This window comes from Vespa crabro, chromosome 1, assembly GCF_910589235.1.
Source record: "Vespa crabro chromosome 1, iyVesCrab1.2, whole genome shotgun sequence".
Lineage (NCBI taxonomy): Eukaryota > Metazoa > Arthropoda > Insecta > Hymenoptera > Vespidae > Vespa > Vespa crabro.
The window spans coordinates 3,737,883-3,743,987 of NC_060955.1; positions in this window are offsets into that span (position 1 = coordinate 3,737,883).

Consider the following 6,105-nt stretch of genomic DNA (forward strand, 5'->3'; position numbering starts at 1 on the left):
TTATATCGCATCGCACATACATACCTACATATACGTTCATATTACATATATTATATAATACATATAAATATATATATATGAAAACACACACACACATACACACATAAACATCGCATACACATTACGCGCACGTATGAATATAATGGCGAAAAGAAATAAATTAAGCCGAGAATTAAAAGAACGAAAAATGTTGTAAATAGTGTACGATTGTGCGTATAGATTTGTCGATAATCGCGTTGAAACGAAAGTCGGAAAAAAGGAATTAGAGGAACAATGAAAGTAATTAAAAGCAAAATTTAAAAAGCAAAAATAGAAAAAGAAACGAAAAAAGAACAAAAAAAAATGTTTACAGATAATTAAGCGTATATTATATGAAAAAAAGAGGACGAAAAGGGGACGAAATCTCCTTTTGTTTTTGTCGAAGATTTCACACATACGAATATACATATATATATATATATATATATATATATATATATATATATATATATATATACACGTATAATGTTAATGTCGTATTCACACTTATTTTACAAGATACAAAAACCTGTCAACTTACCATCGATCGAAATGTCTGTTACCAATAAAGACGATAATATCTCATTATTAAAAAAAAAAAATAAAATAAAATAAATAAATAAATAAATAAAAAAAAGAAAAAAAAAGTGAAAAAATCAATAAAAACAAAGAGAAAAGTAAAGAAGGAATCAATGAAAAAGACCTCCGTCAATGCCTCTTTGCAACGAAGCCTCCCCTTCCAAGTTCTTTTTTTCCCCCGAACTTAATTAACTCATCTCCTCTCCCATCCACCCTATTTCTCCCAAGTAATTAGCTCTATAGATTAGCGTTTGATTTATTCGTGAAGAAAGGAAGACGAAGCGCGTCAATGATTGGAGAAGTTCTAACCGCAAGGATCAGGTAGTTCGCGCACGCAACGAGGAGATAAGAATGTGGAATATTAGCAGTGATAGGGATGATAAAGAAAAGAGATAAATAAAAAACTTAAGGATGAAAGAGAGACAGTGAGAGAGAGAGAGAAGTAGAGAGATAGAGAGAGAGAGAGCAAAAAAGGAAAGAAACAATAAAGTCGAAAGGATTATATGAGGCCAAAGAGAAACTGCTCGTGGCCATTGCAACCCCGTCGTACTTATAAGCCGCTCAGATTCTCGAAATGAGTTAGTTTTCTCTTCCACTATGCCCTATCATTTTCTACCCCCTCTTTCTCTCTCTCTCTCTCTCTCTCTCTCTCTCTCTCTCTGTCTGTCTTTCTCTTCTCTCTTCTCTTCACTTCTCTTATCTCTTTCTCTCTGTCTTTCTCTTTATACCTCTTTTGGATTCGATCTATCGGCGCAACTCGGCTCTTCCTTCTCCTCGACTCGATTTCCAGATTAATTAAGGATCGCTGGTTTGAAAGGACGCCCTCGAGAACCTTTAAACGAGGTCGAGTGTCCGTTTGGGAAGGCGTAACGAGCGTCGATCCGAGTCGGTTTCACGAGACACCGAACTCGATAATGACATTTTCCAACGACGAAGGTAAGTCGATCCTACCATTTCCCGTCTGTAGAGAGAGAGAGAGAGAAAAAGAGAGATAGCGAAAATGAAAGCGACACAAAACTACGTATAACACTCTCTCTTTCTTTTTCTCTTTCTCTATCTTTCTCTCTCTCTCTCTCTCTCTCTCTCTCTCTCTCACTATCTCTTTCTCTCTCTCTCTCTGTTTGTCTTTATCTTCACACTCTCTGTGTTGATGCAATTTTGCGCGATTGATAATCTGTTGGAACCGAAGGCTGTATCGAGTAGATACGCGTCCAAAACATATACAAAAAACGAACTTATCGAAAAATTCGTGTCAGTGGCGACATGAGATCTGTTTGATTCTGCTATTCGAAAGACTAACGGATATCCTGTTTTTTCGTAAAAACCCATAAAGCTGAAAATAGTGAGAGGGAGAGAGAGTGAGATAAAAGTAGTCCTTTCAGTTTCCTCTATAGATAGGCGTCAGTAAATAATCTTTTTCGTCATCCGCGCGAAGAATACTTAAACACGAACAGAGTTGTTTGCTTCTTTAGGATCAGTCGTGAAATTTCTCTGGCTCGTACTGTACTGTGAAATTGTTGAAAGAAAAAATTCGTGTCGTCTCTCATCATTGGGAATATGAAACACGCTTTGAATTGGTGGTATGAATGACTCGGTAGGATAACGGAATCGATCCTGATCGATATCATTCCAGAATAGGAACTTTGAAGTTTTGCGAATGTACGAAGTCCCACATACATACATACATACATACGTACATACAAAAATACACAAAATGTGTGTATAGATATGGTTGAAGGAAAAGAGTAGATAAGTACGTACATACGTATATACGTACATACATATATCGTATACGAATATAAATCAATATCAAAGGATCCTTATGTATCATCTGTCCCGTTTTTTCTTCTTTTCTTTTTTTATTCGTCGTCCCATACTTTTTCTTTTTCTTTCTTTGCTTTCATTTTTTTTTTGTTTTTCTTTTTCCTTCCTTGTTCTTTTTTTCTTTGTTTTCTTTTTTTTGTTTTTGCACTCTCTTCATGGATGAACGAGTTCGTGCTTGGCCGAGCATCGCAAAAGAAAAAATTCTCTCCTACTCGAAGGTTTGATATCGTTGAATCTATTTTCTCTCTACTCGCTCAAAGAAGGACGTTTCCACAACTTTTCCATGATTTCTAGCGGTTCGATAAAACAATTGAAGTGCACGACGAGCGATTACACTCGAACAGACTTTTTCATTCGTTTTCCTATATTCGTTGTGAGATACTAAAACGCCTGTCGGCAATCACTCGACATAGAATAACCCATATAATCTTTTTTCGCTACTTCAGAAAAGAAAAAGAGAGAGAGAGAGAGAAATAAAACAGTCTTACCGATGTCGTTCTAGTCATTCTTCTATCGTTCTGGATCGAGAAATCGTCGAGTGTTTTCTGTGTAGGTGATGTAGTTACGTTGTGATATCCGTTCTTTCCGAGTTGTAAAAGTAAACTTTATATATTGTACTTATACTAACTTATCGAGCATTTTATCGTAAACATACAAACACATTTTACTGATGTTACTTACCTGTATACAAAAGTGTAAAGATGCTGCGACATCGAAGAACTACTATCCCGTGTATACGTATTAAAGATTTATTTATATGTATGCGTGTATGTACTTCGCTAAGGTATATCGAAAATTGATACGAAATCGATATAACCTACTGTATTTCGTAAATGCATCGGTAGTTAATATTACTTGGAAAACTCAAACGTTCGATCTTCGTTAAGCGTTTATGGTAATTTTAATAGTTTCGCAGTTTGAAGATTTTCTAATTTTCTTCATAAAACTAATGATCATTATTATGTTCCATCATTGAATTGTTTCTTATTATACGATTTATATTTCTTTACTTTTGTTATCAACGTAAATAATAACAAATCATGTTTGCATTGATTTATATGATCACATTAAAATATTTAGTTAATCGCATTTGGTATTCATTTATCGATCACCGTAGATATATTAAATGATCGTGATACATAAAATTATGATTCAACATACAGAAATTGTCGAATCTTTTGTACGATTGCGATTCATTTACATTTAGTTTGGATACAGTAATATCGCAGAATGATATTATTAAAGGTCTCATTTTTGAAATAGTATTATAATAATATGCAATATGTAATATCGTATCAGAACTATAATAGTAATGATCATTGAGAGAAATATATATTTCAGATATATAATATGTGAAATCAATAATTAATAATTAATAATTAATAATCATGAAAAAAAGAAAATATAAAGAAATATTTTATGTAAATGATATTCAAATCGATTGAGAATGTTTCAGAAATTTTTTTTCCCCTTTTGTTATTTAGAAAATAACATTTAATCGGATTCATGAATAAATAAAAGAATTTTATTCGATCGAATAAAGTTTTTATTAAATTTCACGAGATATTATATTCTGGAATAATATTATCGTCAAATTAAAACTTTATTAAACTATCATAAATTGATGATGTTAACGTTAACAAATTTATCTACGATTTCCCAGTTAATTCATATGTCAATAATGGAACGTAATGAATCCTTCTAACAGCGTACCGACACATATAATATTTGCGAAACAACGTATACAACGAGTTATAATTTTAAGCACCATTGCACTGTCGAAAGAGATAAATTTATAAAACAATTTTGGCTTGAAATATTTATAAAATAAAAACAAGATACTATCCTTTGATCAATTTATTAAAAATTGTTTTGAAAAGGAAATATGGTTTTTGTCGTTTTTCTTTTTTCTTTTTTGTTTTGTTTTTTTTTTTCTTTTCTTTTCTTTTCTTTTCTTCTTTTTATCGAAAAATTATAAAATAAACGTTTCATTGTTAATCCCAGCATTGTAGAGATTATTAATTCATTGAAAACATTATAAAGGGATCGATGAGTAAACCATAAAATCAAATTGTTTATTTTAATCGTACAATTGAGAAATATCTTTCATTTCTTTTTTATCTTTCTCCATTAATTTTTGGCAAACATGTAAAATATATATAGTAAACATGTTAGTTACAGAAAAACACACGAGATATTCCTATTTCAATGTAAAATCTCGTGAACGCAATATTCACATAGGACTCTTGTGGCTGGTAAAATTGGGCAGCGCGACAAGGTAAAACAAGAACGAGAAGAACGAAGTGTATACACACATCACCCACATATATAGATATGCATACACACACATACACACACACACACACACACACACACACACACATATATATATATATATATATATAATACAAATATGTACATATAGAAGCGTGCGCGCGCGATTGCTCGACGCGGTCTCGCGTTACATTACGAAACGGCGCATATTCTCTTAGCTTGTATATGATACATTCGAACGCGGAGCGTTGCGTTAGCAACGAGCAACGTGGGTATTATTGTCGTGTGCTTTTCTGGTCGCGACTATCTGCATACAATATAATCCCATCTGTCGGAAATAGCAGAGGAAACGGCACATCCGGATATGGTTTAAGTATATTGCGGAAAATTGTTCCTGCCGCGATATCAAGACCATTTGTAAATGAAATTGAGTTATTATTACGAAATCGAAATCAATTAAAATTTTCGTGGATCAAATTCCTCCTTCCTTTCTTTTTTTCTCTCTCTTCTTTTCTTTTCTTTTCTTTCTGTTTCTTCTTCTTATTTCTTTTTTTTTTTTTTGTTTTTTCTTCTTTTCTTTTTCGAATTTCTAAACGCAACAACCAAAGAAAAAAAAAAAGAAAAAAGGAACATGCATTTGCGCGAAAGAAATCAATGAAATTTATTTGAGATTTAAAAACCGACCGACGAAAGTATTATCCTATTGTCCTTCATCGACAATGACGTAGTACGAATTAAATCGGTCCATTATTCGAACGACTCCTTACGAAACTACGAATCGTACTCGTGAATTTCGCCAAAAACATCGAGATCTCCATCTCTGAGAAACATTGCCGATAAGGAATCCATAGTAGAAAGAATGTGAAATTTTTCAGTATTTAAATGGAGACATTAGAAAAGTTGGTCGTTCTCTCTACTAGTAGAGAATCTACTAGTTCGTCGAGATAAGAAATCGTAAGTGATTTGTCAAGGAAAAATATCCTTTCAATTGAAATTCATTGGGACATATTTTCGACAATTCTTTTAGTAACAAAGATATTTTGATAGTTTGATATTTTAGAAATATCCAAGAATGTATCGTGAGATATCATACGTTCTTCGATTTATGATTTACGATTGTTAATGTGGATTTAACTCATTGTTGACAATTAAATTACCTAATGAACATGAAATTCGTATATCAGATGGAAACTAACTAATACAATAGATTGATAGCTTAGCGAGTATATATTTGCTGTTAATTAATCTCTTGACTTTGATCGATACAAACATAATTAACATAATTATTAAATATTATATTGGATCAAAATATTACAGATATTTTTTACCTTACATGTATATACATACATATGTAAATACGTCGAACATTATTTAACATAAAGACGAATTATAAGAATCGTTCGCATTCAT